The sequence below is a fragment of the Carassius carassius genome, chromosome 25 (assembly GCF_963082965.1).
Source record: "Carassius carassius chromosome 25, fCarCar2.1, whole genome shotgun sequence".
NCBI lineage: Eukaryota > Metazoa > Chordata > Actinopteri > Cypriniformes > Cyprinidae > Carassius > Carassius carassius.
The window spans coordinates 9929440-9944177 of NC_081779.1; the positions used below are offsets into that span (position 1 = coordinate 9929440).

At 37.9% G+C, this 14738-nt stretch overlaps 1 long non-coding RNA gene across 1 annotated transcript; it reads right to left on the bottom strand.

The window, feature by feature from the left end:
• Positions 1 to 812: 812 nt before the first annotated feature.
• LOC132104669 (uncharacterized) lies at positions 813 to 14324 on the bottom strand. The gene is made up of 3 exons (XR_009423568.1): positions 14185 to 14324; positions 13949 to 14082; positions 813 to 922 (listed from the first exon to the last, which is right to left on the bottom strand). It is a non-coding gene; the product is annotated as an uncharacterized LOC132104669 (long non-coding RNA).
• Positions 14325 to 14738: the final 414 nt, after the last annotated feature.

The following is a 14738-nucleotide window of genomic DNA, read 5'->3' on the forward strand; positions in this document are numbered from 1 at the left end:
GTTGTGGCAGATTTTTTTTAAATAGTGAATTCATAAAGTTTGCTTCTGATTTTGTGAAAAAAAAAACAAACAGCCGAAATAAGACTAAGGCACAAAGCATCGATAATCTTGATAATTACAGCTCCAGTGATAAGCAGAGAAGCACTTTAACAAGATTGGCTGGTTTCTGTGTAACACCAATTGTCATCAGTATGCAGAGTGATAGTGTCATTCTCTTCTCGGCCTGGTCAATACTGTGGGCGCCACACAGACACACACACACACTCAGGGCAAGGTAGAGTAATGTGACTCTCTCTCTCCAAGACCGTGTGGGTCACATCCTACAACAACATTGATTTTCCTGATGAGGATCTCGTCTCTGTTTAACCCGGCCATGTCAGCTCGCACCTGAACATATCCACACCACCGCTGCCATTGATTCCTGCTCACTGACTCCTCAGCATTTAGGAGTTACATTTTGTTTGGGTGGGCCTTTTACATTTGGACGTCTCTCGCGTGCTGGCTTCAAGCACGTCACCGCTGGCCAAATCACTTGTCTGGGAATATCGGATGAATTTCCAAATTCATCTCTCGAGAGATTTTTATACATTTCCCTGCTTGTCAAATTACACATATTATTTATGCTTTGAGCCAAATGTGCGTTTGGAAAATGAAAATGAAATTAACTAATGTAAATTCTCATATCAAACATCAATCAATGAGCATTCGCTCACAAGGGGATTTATTAGTCAACTAAATTAAATGTTTTATGTGGTGTGATGATACTGACAAATGTAAAATGTATAAAACTGAAAAACTGCATTAGGGAAACTATCCCTGCAGAATCACAGCCGGCTGTCCCCTCGAGTCCAGATTTGTGACAGAATCCAGATAAAAACTGCTCCCTCTGCTGTTGTGTATATTGCAACTTCACTTCATCCTCCTACAATAAATATGAAGATTAAAGATTTAATTACAGACATTGTTTCAGATCATCTGTAAACCACTGATTTTTTTTTTTTTCCTGCATTTCTCAAATTTAGTAATGGATTGTTTTATGAAAAACTGTAAGGTCAGTCGCTTCAATGTTCAATGCTTTATAATACAGTGACAACACAGGACACCAGACAAAAAAAAAAAAGGAACAATTATAAATTCCGTCCCCTAAATCTGTCTCTGGATTAAGAGATGAATGAGGAGGAATAATTATGCTTTAATTATTCACGTTTCTCCAAGGCATTTTTCAGACATCCTAAAGCACAAGCTCTTCTGTACAAAAGCATATTGATGCTGATAACATTCTGCAAAATCTTAAAAATCACGTCAGGCTGATCAAGTTAAAAAAAAAATTTAAAGCAAGAAAATTAATTTCTTGTGTACTCACAATCTTTCTCCCTTCCCCTCTCTCCAGTTCTTGTTCACTATACCTCAACCATTTTTTACAGCCCTAGACATTCCCCTTAAATACTACCATATGCAAATCATGTGCATGCAATTTGCATATTTAAGTATTTAACTCCGCATATTTATTGGATTTGGAAGCCTGGCTGATCATTGATTTATCCGCCCCTGGCAATCATATTTCCATATTTGTACGATTTTAATGACGGTGATAATTCAAGGATGCACAGACTATATGTTTTGAACGATATGTTTAATTATGTCCTTAAAGCATCATCACTTCGGCTGGCTGATGAAGAAGAAGGGAGAGCTGAAGCAAAGAGGCAGAAGTTATCAGAAATATGAATCCCTGAAAAACAGCCGTTCCCGTCGCCCGCCTCAACTCCACTGAGAGGAAAGGCAGCAGATAGAAAAGGGGAGATTGCTGTAATTGCTTTGCGACCACAAGCTCCTAACCAAGAAAAATTAAGGTCAAAAACTGAAATCATTTATAGCAATAAAGCTTGAAGATGAAAGCACGTATGGAGAGACGGAGAGAGAAACGAAGAAAGAGAGCCTGCTAACCTTTGTACATAAACATGTGATTAAGTGTGACACTCCTTCACGACAAATTCAATCACAGTTTGAGAGAGAGGCAGAACCTGGCCTTCTTCTCTCCAAAGGGGAAACTTTCTATGCCACATCCCTTTATACAGGGTGACACTATTTATAGGTTCCCCAACGAGAGGAGACATTGAAACACACACACACACACACAATGGCATTAACTAGCATTCGGCCAGTTGGCTACATCGAGCAGCAGAGAAATGTGCCATATTGAAGAGACTCTGTGAAAAGATCACATCGTCATTTTGTCAGTAACCAAGCGCATTCATTTTATTATTTTACTTGCACACATTTTATTATGAAATATAGGAATAAAATGGATCTGATTTTCATATTACATTTACTCATAAGTTTTCAAAATATGTTGCACATTTCGCATGCAAACATCCCTTTCTTTTCCCTGGCTGTAATATTAAACAATATTTGGCAATTTAATGTATCTGATACATGTAATAAAATGCAATTAAATGTATGCTAATTTCTGAAACGTATGCATAATTAATGATATCTACATAAAATGTCACTCATTGGCTAGGTGTTCGCTCATTACACTAATTCATTTTAATAGATCCGCACAGTGGGTGGAGCAAAAATCAGTCATAGTGCTTATAATGTCACTGCAGCCACCGATTTTACATTTCATTAACACTCAAACCCCAATCAAAACAGAATATTTTTGAATATTTGGTCTAATAAAAAGGCAAGAATCAGACCGACCTAAAATGACTGGTGTTTTATTAAAACATATATTACTAAATATTAGCAATAATATACAAATACTAATATCAACAATTAATATAATGCTATATAATAAAATGTAAAAACATAAAAAATATATATTTTTTAAATATATATATTTTTTTTTTAAGCATATATATATACACATACATACACAGTAAAATATATATATTTTTCAAAAATTATTGGAGTAAGTTTTATAAGTAAAGACTATTTAGGTTCTTCTATGTTTAATTTAATGTGTTAAAATGTGTTACATTTGTACACGTAGTTAAATAATTATTACAATAGCCACATATTTGTTTTTGTGTTTTAAATGATTAAACACAATAGTCCAGTAGAATTATTATGTATTTTTAAATAATAATCCCATTTCAAGTCTATTTTCCAGGGCAGTTTTTCTCCTGCCCCTGCCATCTGTAGAGTTATCAGACCTAATGTTTACTTGCTTCTATCCTTCCCCAACACATAATGATTTGAATAGACCCTTGTGTGTTCCTTATCAGATCTGGCTGGTGTGTGTGTGTGTGTGTGTGTGTGTGTGTGTGTGTGTGTGTGTGTGTGTGTGTGTGTGTGTGTGCTGTGGGATGCTATCAAATGCCTTCTCAGGGTAAAACAGAAGCAGGTCTTTGCATATGAAGAGCAGATATAGAATTTAAAAAAAAAATTAGAAATTGTTATTTGGCTTTAATCCTGATGATAAAAAAGAACAAATATTTACCAAGCTCAAAAAATTGTATGAGGTATGGAAATAAAAAAACGTTGTATTTCTTCAAAGATTACAATTAAAAAGTGATTTAAAAAAGCTTTTTCAATTACTGCATTTGTTTTTGTAAAACGTAATAATGAAGAAATCACTGTTTCAGTTCACAATCTCTTCAAGAGTTTATTTAAAAAACATCTGTAATAAACAGCAATGTGTGACCCGCCTTTCACAGAGCTTTCTACAAATACATAAATATGAACACAAATGGAAGCACACATGCTCCAAAGCCAGATAGTGACCTAATGTCAGTCTATTTCAAGATCGCCTGCACTGTATTTGCAAAGCAAAAGGGCATCTGGCTAAAAGCGCCAAAGATTCAAACTTCACACATCACACAAAGACACACCTCACAGATCTTGCACCCTCATTATCATCAGTGCTTGATAATTGCAGCGGTGCTGCTCTCACAGTTTAAGTCTTCTTTTAATTAAGGTACTCTATAAGGGGAGTTCCTATTACATGTGCTTTGTCCTTGCCGTAATTGCCCTCCCGACACCCCATTCTCCTCCGTCTTTCTTTTTTTCCCTCCTCCTCTCACTTTAACTTACAAGGTCCCTGGACACAATGCCACGGGGCACCCCTGGGACCTCACCATTGCAAAGGATCCAATGCAAAAACACCCCAAAGTGTGTGTAAATGATTTCTCCCGAGCTGTGCATCATCAACACTTGAGTTAATAAGCTTAATGAGGGAAAAAAATAAAATAAAATAAATGAAGATGATCAAACATCCTTTTTTTTTTTTTTACCGTCCGGGTGAAATTCTGGAACTGACATTCACATCAAATTAGTGTACTCTGACGATGACGCCATACATGGTTAAATCCATTCAAAGATCTAGCGCTTTCTTTTGCATGGAAAAGAAAGCTAACGCCATCTACTGTCCGAAAGCACCCAAACAAGCCCACAGCACCAACATCTCTATCCAAGCCGGCCTTAATTGGGAAATAATTGCAAATTTTAAAGGGGACAATTTCATCTCCTTGCCTTATCATTTATTTCAGTTTCTTGTTCTGCCCTGACACAGAAAGAAGGGGGGAAAACTTCAATTAGCTGCATTCTTGCAAGATGTTCTTTGCCTTAATGTTTCTAGCAAAGAACTTAAATTCATGTAAATAATGAGTCTCAATTAAAAAAAAAAGGGAAGACAAGCCTTGGCCAATTATCCCGGCCCACGGAGTCTCTTGGGTTGAGAGAGCAGTGGAACTCTGCTGGCTCAGTACTACACATTAGCTCATTGGCTTTTGAACACACAATAAGCAGAAAGCCCTCAAGTCATTAGTAGGGAGCTCTCCATTTCCCTTCTTCACTGTTACTCTAAATGTGGCGGGCAGCATTTGAAACCGAACACACAGAGGACTGTGGCAATTAAATGTTTTTTCTTTGTTGTTTTTTTTTAAATGATGATGAATAAGAGCCTTTAGTATATCTTTTTAGTACTGGGTGGTGTATTAAGAATAGTCAGTATATACATGTAGAATAGTCAAATCAAGTCATGGTGTTATCAAGTTGATTGATAATTGAAAATGTATATTTAATATTATATTAAAATAATACAAATTAAACAAATCTATTATGGCATTGAATACATTATTACTATTATTAATATTGTTGTTAATAATACAATGATAATGTATGTAACAACTGAATCCTCATCATCATAATGTACTTAATTTACATGATGATGATAATAATAATAGTAATAATAACAATAGTGTATTAAATAATTTATCCAAGTAGTATTTCATTTAATAATTATACAATAATGAAGAATATGCCTGGGAACAAAAATAGCATAAAAATCACATATGAAACAAAAGGCAGAAAGGGCATATTTCTGGATTCATTTTCAATATTCATTTAATATTAATATAGTCCATCAAAATACATGCACAAATCTGAATGTAGTATGCATCTGCATTAAACACATACTGTCTAGCGATAATATATGTATTTTTTTAATGCAGCTTATGTATTTTATTGTGGTGGTGTCTTCTGTTTTTGTAAATGCAATGAGAGATCATGTATGAGAAATCAATTGCATAAATGATATAAAAAACGGGGATATGTCATCTTCAGCAGCTAACATGCATGTTTTTACTGTGTGCAATCAAATCAATGTCGTGCATGCTTGTTTACTTCTGTTACCAGATGAAGAGCAGAGTTAACGTTGTGGCAGCGTTATAAAATCAGCATCTTTCCAAGTTCATAATAGCAGCAGTACACACTTTTCCATTCTCCTCTGCCATACCCATTTCCTCTGAGTTTTATCTTTTACGTTGTTTATCTTGTGAATTCCCTCACATATTTCCTCCTCACCTCCTTGCATCTTTCTATCTCTATTCCCCGGTAGCCTCTGAAGTGAATGCACAAATTACATCCCTCCACCTTTTTACTCTGCACTAAATCTTTCCTTTTTTCCACTTTGCTGAGCTTGAATATTTCATTCCCCCCATCAAATATGCATCCCATTAATTAAGTGAAATTACTCCCGACTGCCAAATATTCACTGCCGATGACTGTCAACACAAGATGCACGGTTTTGAACTTCTAATGACACGGCCTCACTTTCAGCTGAGTTACAGCCTTCAGAAAAGCATCCATGCGATCAACGCCCTTCCTCGATGCCAAAGCCTGGAATTAAGTACCGGTTTCTTTTTCCTCAGGCTTTTCAACAAGCCGCACAATGGATGACACACGCGCACTTGACAAGCAAGAACTTCCATTTTAATTATATACCTTTTGCTCATCTTTTAATTGCTGTTGTTAATCAGTCATTAACTTCTCCCGCCCCCCTCCCAAGCATGAATCCTAAATCTCCCGCGCAACGTCTCGCAGCTCAATAAATTACCGCGCGCCCCTCCCCGCGCCGTCTCTAACGTGTAATTTCATTTATTTTTAAAACTGTCATTTTTCCAAACAGAGGTATTTGTTATTTGTTCCAAAGGGCTTGACAGTAAGGGGATTTTAATCATAACTTGCATTAAATTATCAGTCTCCGGATCTGTCAAGAGGATAAATTCAAGACGATGTTTAAGACGCTGCTATTGAATAATTGTGTTCTGGGCAACACTAATATTACCACTGACTGATTCCAAACAATGGTGATTGAGCTATAGGGCTATTTGCCTTTCACCCTCCCTCGATAATTCCAACCTGTCCGAAAAGCCAAAGGACTCGATATGAGTACAGATACAGGGGTGACAATGGGCCTATTTGTCTCTCCTCCCTCTGAAAAGAAACAGATGTTTCTGGAGGAACTGACTTCTGGAGTAACATGAGCCAAAGCGGTCCTTTAAACGGGATGGGAGTGGCTAGCTGATATGATATGACAGACAGGGCTGAGATGGCTTGACAACAACAGGAAGGGCTCCGAAAAAGATCTAAGTACACCACGCTGGGGAGATCAACGACCCCTGCGACAAAGCAACAAATTAACTTTCAACGACTTAACATACGAAACAGTCATAACAGAAAGCTGTGGCATATTTACACAGACCTATAAAACTGATATCCTTTTTAACATCACGGCGCTTCTTAATATTGTTATTCAACCCATACGCATCACAGTATAGTGCTAACCAATAATTACAATCTATGAGCTGGCAGAGCGGCCATGACAACAGTACTTAAGTCTTGTTAATACAGGGTGTCTGCTCTGGACCTTGTGGCAGATTGCGTGAAGTAACTTCTGCCTATGTTGTGAAAGAATATGAATAATACGGCTTCAGGAAACCAAGACAAAAATTGATAATTCGTTTATCTATCATATTTGGGTTATCTGCGTTCAGGTTGCGAAAGATCAAGTATTTCTTTATTAAAAGCCATTACAAAGTTCTACAAATTTAAAGACTTGTGTTATGCAATTTTGACATTTTGTCATCGTCTGCTTGGCATATTGAAGAACCTGGTTGTTGGGTCCAGGGTGCAAGCGGGGAGGGCTGAGAAACCCCTGAGAAACAGATACGTGGTGTCTAGACAAATTATAACCTCATCCATTTTGCCTGATGAATTATGCAAAAAAGGGGACCTGGCTTGGGCCTGGCTAAAAGTAAATATTTAATATTCATCCTCGCAGTCTGAAATTACAAAACATTTTGCATGGCTAAATGTTTTTCTCCACCCCGGTGAAATTGCCCATTTTGGCCCATTTGGTTGATGCGTCTGAAGATGCTGATTTGGATATATCGGGCTTTTAAAGCCGGCCCGCTTGATGAGACACTTTTTGTTGTACAGTAACCACAAATAAAAGGCTTTCACAATTAGAGGTTTAAATAATGCAATGGCTCATGTTCAGTCCTAAGCAGGATTCCAATGAGCTTTCTAATGCATGTAATGATTAAGTGTAATTCAAATACCAACTGTGTTGTTCAAAATCTGACAGGCAATAATTTGCTCTATTATATTGTGCCATTTAATTGCCTGCTACCGACAACCTCTGACGTGCCATGAAGCAATGATTTACAATTACTCCAGCAGTAAAGATCAGGGGATGACAATATAATCATCTACACAGAGATCCCTTCTCATCTGCCACAACTACTGAGGCAAGTAAAAATAGTTTGGAGCTTGTAGTTTTTAACTCCACTCTATTTGAGGATTAGAAGATATTACGGCTGCAGAGGACATTTAACAATAGCAGTTGTGTTAAGAGCTGGCTGCGGCGGGTTGAGGCGAGTCAAGATGTCGGTTTGCTGTCAGGGACAGGCCTCACGCGCCAGCGGAGGGACATTATTGTTGGGGGTAAAGCGTTACTGATGTCAGAGTTTAATCTAAATGAGCCAAGTGGAAGATCAAGCAACAGACTGTTTCCCCATCCATCCTCTTATGAACTCCGTAAGACTTTATTACCATATAAATGATAAAGGATAACATAAGAAAAAAGAATGCAAAAAAAAAGCAATAATTGCGCTTCTCTACGTTGCTCTATGATGTAAATGTTTCTAAAAGACAAAATAAGCAAATCGACAGCTTCAAACAAAGTTAAGTATCCTGGCCGAATTTGAGTGTGGAATTATGGAAAACAAGTTTACTTCATATTAAACCGATGTTTCACAGCATTTAAGGAGCTGATACATAATTTAGCACTTACAAAAACAAGCACAGTATGTTGTGGAGGGGGGGCAGGTGGGGGGGTCCTTGGAGGGAAGGCAAGGCTGCTGAGTGCACTGCCTGTTTAAAAATGATGGAGGAGAACAGGGGATTCTCATTAAGTGGCTTCACTCCACCCCGAGCAGCAGACACTAGAGAGAATGCAAACAAAATCACAGGCTCGTGTTTCCCCATTAAATATGAAGGATTGTGCAATATGTGCAGGCAGGCAGTTTGCCGGGGTCAGTCGTCGCACTCTTTCTGCTGTTTCTGCAGGTCATGTCATGATGACCGACTTTACCCCATGCTCAATCAGTTCCTTGTGTTTTAGGAGATGGGGCAGGAAAATAATAACACGAGGCAGGGGGACTTTTAATGAGGACAAATTAGACTTGAGCAGCAGAGAGCTGCGAGGGATGAGAAGTTTCATTACATGACCTACATGGAGAGAGCATTTTTGAAACCCGGCAAACTCATTGACAGGACGATCGACCTTGATTTCAACTTCGTTTCTGGTTGAAACTGAGCAAAACTACAAAGGAAAAGTGTCTCCACCACTTGCCAACATTATTGAGTGGGCACAAAACATATCTAGACACTTTTGGACACTTAAAATGTATTTATTCACTGTGTTTAATAAAAAATTACAATATTGTTTTCACAACTCTCCTTTTTAAAGGCGAGGTCTAATGCTATTTAATACATTCTGACTGATTTACACTGCTAAAGAGTTGGATTCTCATGTTAAACATGACCAAAGTTTCAAAAAACGAGATTGACGTATGACGGAATATTTCTGTGCCAAAAACACACTTTCCGGGTTCGTCGAAGTTTCTGAAAGTTTTTTCCGAGTATGTCTCTGTTTGACCTCATAAAGGGCGGAATTCCTTTTGTGGGCACTTTTCCAGGAAGAGCATGCACACACATCAACCATCAGCATGCTTTATTCAGGCCACGGAAATTATCAACCTTGTTCAACTTCCCAAAGAAGTCAGCATTAAGGGAATTATGTCAATGTCACAGCTCAGGGTGTCTACAGAGTTAAACAAGTTAAATTTAAGACTTTTTAAGACCTTTTTAATACCGGCTTGTACGGAAATTAAGACCACCAAACCTGCGATGAAAACACACACATATACATATAAACACACGCATAAAAAAACTATAAATAAAATTTGTTACAGCAATATTTTATTACAATACACATTGAGTTTTTCACAGACAATATCCAAAAACTAAACAATATGCAGGTCCATTTGTTTGCTTTCAGTTGTCTGGTTCAGGCTTTCGTCAAACATGATCACAAAAGCACCACATCTATTGACCTCGGCAATAAGTTTTTTTTTTTTTTTTAATATGGCGCCAGTCCAAACTTAGCTATATATCGGCTTTTGTCTTTTCCACATGTAAACGTCTGCACAAGCCCAGAGTCTGGAAACATAGCTTTGAAAACCTCCTCAATCCCGCTATTTGACATGAACGAGTGATGGCTTGTTACAGTCCTCAGCACCCAAATTACCTCAGCTCTTAGTGTTGGCGTAGAGCCAGAAAATAGACATAGGTCAGATGATGGCGTTGTTGGCTGGGAATTCTCAACATCCGTGGTGACATCTTTGCTAGTCGGAAGAGTGGAACAGAAACCTTCAATTAAACTCTTCTCGCCGGCTCTCGCAAACTCCAAGTGCTTTCTACTCTGCGCGTGCGATTCCACCGTGTTGATGCCCATTGTCAATTGTCGATTTAAGTTTAATTTAAAACAGTTTAGTTTAGTTTAAAACGTCTTCAACATATGCTGCAATTTGCCTCGTATACATTTTCAGGCACCGGCTTCAACCACCATGAGAATTCTTCATTCTCGACCCATTTGTTATTGAACTTACATTTACCCATTGCCGCTATTTCAGTTCAACCTGCTACCTAACGTCCTGGAGAGAGCCATTGAGCCACATACTGGTACATCTCTCTGATGACGCAATACCTTACGTTACCACGGGAAAAAAGGTCTAGTCCAATGATCGTAAAAAGTAATTTGGTCCATCTGACTGAAGATTTTTCCCCCGTCGTAAAGTCACCAAAAATATTTAAGACCTATCGAATCTGAATTTAAGTCTTTTTAAGACTTTTTAAGGCCTTTTATAAGGAAAACTGTATTTAAGACATTTTAAGACTTTTTAAGGACCCGCGGCCACCCTGCAGCTTGCAGATGATCACAATGCAAAAGCTTCGCATGCTAGTGACTCTTTAGCTCCGCCTATGGCACGCCTCCAACTGTTTTTGTCCATACACTTAAGGTGGATTGACATTGGACCCCATGACTTTCAATATATATATTATTTTGTTCTTTACAGAAGAAGAAAGTAAGTCACGCTTCCGGTCACAGCTAAGGTTAAACATACACATACAACATCATTCGTGCTTTGACAAATCACAGATTCCCAAATCAGTCACCCATCTCTTAACCGCAGTGAAAGGAAAGCTGAAACCGATCCCAAAGCGGGTCTTCGAAGTGCAGCACCGCGATCGCTCACCAGCACTACTTGACATGGATTTTACTTTGATCTCCCTTGTCTCCCATTCATTGGCTGCTGACTTCACTGACTCCAATCTGACCTAGATAAAGACTCTGACCTTTCCAACCAACTCCATTACATGCAGCTGTACTGGGTACAAGCTCTTAAATGACTGCGGTTTAAATGTGGCCATTACTGGTGCCGGTGTCTGCAAAGATTTCATTGTCACACCCCGGCAAAGGGAAGATGGCCACACAAAATGACTCTTGACCTTCATTTACATTCGTTAATCAAATGTCACACAGAGTCTGCGTGTTATCAGCGAGTCTGTGTCTATCTCCTGAGATGATTTGTGTTTTCAAACAGGTAAATAGAAGGGTCTGCTTCGCTATGTGACTAAAGGGTAATCGTGGAGTAAAATTCAGCAGTTTTCCCACTTTGGACTGATTCCGAGAGCAAGATGCAGGTGAGATGAGGTTTATTCAAGATCGTTAAGAGAAAAACAAGATTGAATCTAATTATAAACCTTATAAACCACACCACCAGAATGAGAAACTGCAAAAAACGTCTCAAATAAAGTGACCAGTGCCATTTTGTCATATATAAATAACACAGAAGCTTACCAACGGATTCATTCCAATAGAATAATCATGTCGTGAACAGCACAGCTAATGACTTGAGTGGTACATTTTGCATTCTAATTCATTCAGCGCCTAATTGTGAGTGGACACCACGGATAGCTGCCCTCATCTCTCCCCAGACTGCAGAGAAGCCCAGCTCAGAAAGGTCAAAATGGCCGACATTAATCAGATCGCCATATCCACAACCCCTCCCCGCCATCGTTACTGTGCTAATCACTCTGGGTTTGGTTGCAGAGAGGTTTACTCCTAATTATTGTCATTAATAAATCAGACCAGTCATGCTGTCGGGATGAAAGAGAGGCCGTCCCTGCTTGCCATCCATCAGAGAGGCAGAGTGCAGGAGAGTCCAGTCATTAAGAAGCCTCTGAGACACAAGACCACATCAGGGACTCAGACAATAACACGCCTAACTTTTTCATCAACCTGTGGCTTCTGCAACCAACCAGGAGACGATGGATCTGGAAAACCATTAGTCTTGTACAAAGGAGCGAGTTAAAATAAGAGAAGGAATGTTGCGGAAAGCAGGACGCTGTGGGATTTCACGAAAGCAGCTGTCTGTGTACAAACGTAGAGTCCACGGCATCCAAAAGTCTAGTAAAATGTGGAAAATATGGGATTTTTTTCCACTTAAAATTGGAAATAAGTAAAGTTTTAGCATTTTGAAACTGTTCAAACAAAGTTATGACGTAACTAATTCAAACACTAAACAAAGAAGTAAATGGAACCACAGATCATGCTGGATAACATGGGAAAAATTTACAAAAATGTTTTTTACATATTCATAAAAAAAAATTATTATTCACATGCAGCAGAATCATTTTCACTGATAGATTTATACATTTTGAAACCATTTAATTCATACTAAATGTTTCAAATAAACCTTGTTTTAAATAAGCCTTTTGGAATCTATTAACACTTTAACAGATTTATTATCATGAAAAATAACAACATTTATATGAAATAGCATTAAAATAATGTTACGTTTGCTCTAAGCTGAGAAATCATTTCTAAAGATCAGAATGGATCCTAATGCATTTTAAATCATTTACATTTTAAATCATTTGACCATACATACCCATACACTACAGTTGGTTTTGGGGTCACAATGTTTTTATATATATATATATATATATATATACATATAAAATTTAATACTTTTATTCAGCAAAGATGCATTAAAGTGATATATTTCAAAAAAATGGGGCTCTCTTTTGATATTTAGACATTTCTATGCATTAAACAATCTGAAAAAAAAAAGATCTATTACCACAAAACATGAAACGTTGTTTTTAACATTGATGATAATTGATGATAGGACATGTTTCTTGAGAACCAAAACTGCATATTTGAAAGATATCTGAAGGATAGTGCATTTATCTATATATCAAATAAATGTAAAATTTGAATCTAGAAAGTTCTTTGCGAATGATAATGGTGTAGATATGCATTTTATTTACAGATGCAATTTAAATCCATCACATTCAACTACCTTAACATCTTTTCACTCAAAAGCAAGCAACCATCAAAACAAAAACATGTGCTTGTTTCGAAACACAAGCAGACACACACGCTCAGCCAGTTCCCATGCATGTTGAGGACACCAGCTAAAGCTTGGTGTGTATCTGTGTGTGTGTGTGTGTGTGTGTGTGTGTGTGTGTGTGTGTGTGTGTGTGTGTGTGTGTGTGTGTGTGTGTGTGTGTGTGTGCTTGCCATGCCGCAGGGAGAGAGCGATGGAGAGAGACGTGGCATCACACTGCCATCACATCTCATCAAATTAAGGAAGTCCATTCCACTTAAACGTGTTCTGTGAATCTAAAATCGACCATTAATGCAGTGTCATGTTAAATTAATACTGTCATCTAAATTACTGGTATGAATCTTTCACATTTGAAATGAGACCAAGAATGACTTATTCATTCTCTGCTATCTTCTCTGATGTCATCCCCATTAAATATAACCAGGCGAGCTGTCTTGGCCTAATTGTATTAGAGTGTTACGGGAGTGTTAGTCTGTTCAGAAATGATAATTTAGTATGCTGATCAACGGCTTTAGAGAACCGAATAATATCTGAAATGAGTCGTGCTATGACGCATGCTGTAACTGACAACACAAGAGAGAGAGACATCAAGGAGATATGAATGCTGGATGGTACGACCATGTAAATTGGATACAGCGAAAAGATGGAGTTCAACAGTGATGCGACTACCAAGTGCCTACCATGTGTCGTGCCAATCTGACATCAGCATGAAAGGGGCGTGCGACCCGGTGCCTGTGAGGTAAACACGGATACATGCCCTGGCTTCTCTCCAGCAGCAAGACGGGTCTTTACAGCATGGAAATGTTTGACTTCACTGAAAGGAAAAGGGCAAACTGCTGAAAACTTTTTAAGATGAAGATTTTTTTTATTAATGTGTAAGAGAGACAAGCTAATGTAATCTGGTAATGAGCCAGACCTCATAAAACAAGTGGAGCTCAACTCCCTCCTTCAGTTTTATGGAGGCTGGCTGCAGGTGAAACTGATCCTGATTTACTGTCTGTTCTGTACTGCACATCTCCTGTTTGATAGACAAAAACACGGTGGAGTGTCTACATGTTTGAGGTTTGAAAACGGTAAATACAATGAAACTAGTTATCTTTGCATTATAAACAACATTTTGGTAAATTTACACATGCTACACAATTGCTACTACCAGGGTTGTGCAAATTTCACAACTGAAAAACAGACTCCCTTTCAACTCTTGACAGGAAGTTACTAAAACAAAATTCAAATTGTAATGTCCAGAAGTTCAGCATACTGTACTAATGCATTCTGGGAAATTAAGTGTTTAGCCTCCCTAATTCACACAGGTAAATTTATTATAATTTACGTAATTATAATTAATTTCTATTGTATTGCATTTCAAATATATCTATCTATCTATCCTCAAAACCTCAGTGATTTTGAAACGTTTTTACCTTGCTAATTTCACATTTTGACTCCTATACAGTTCTATTAATTTCTCTGAAT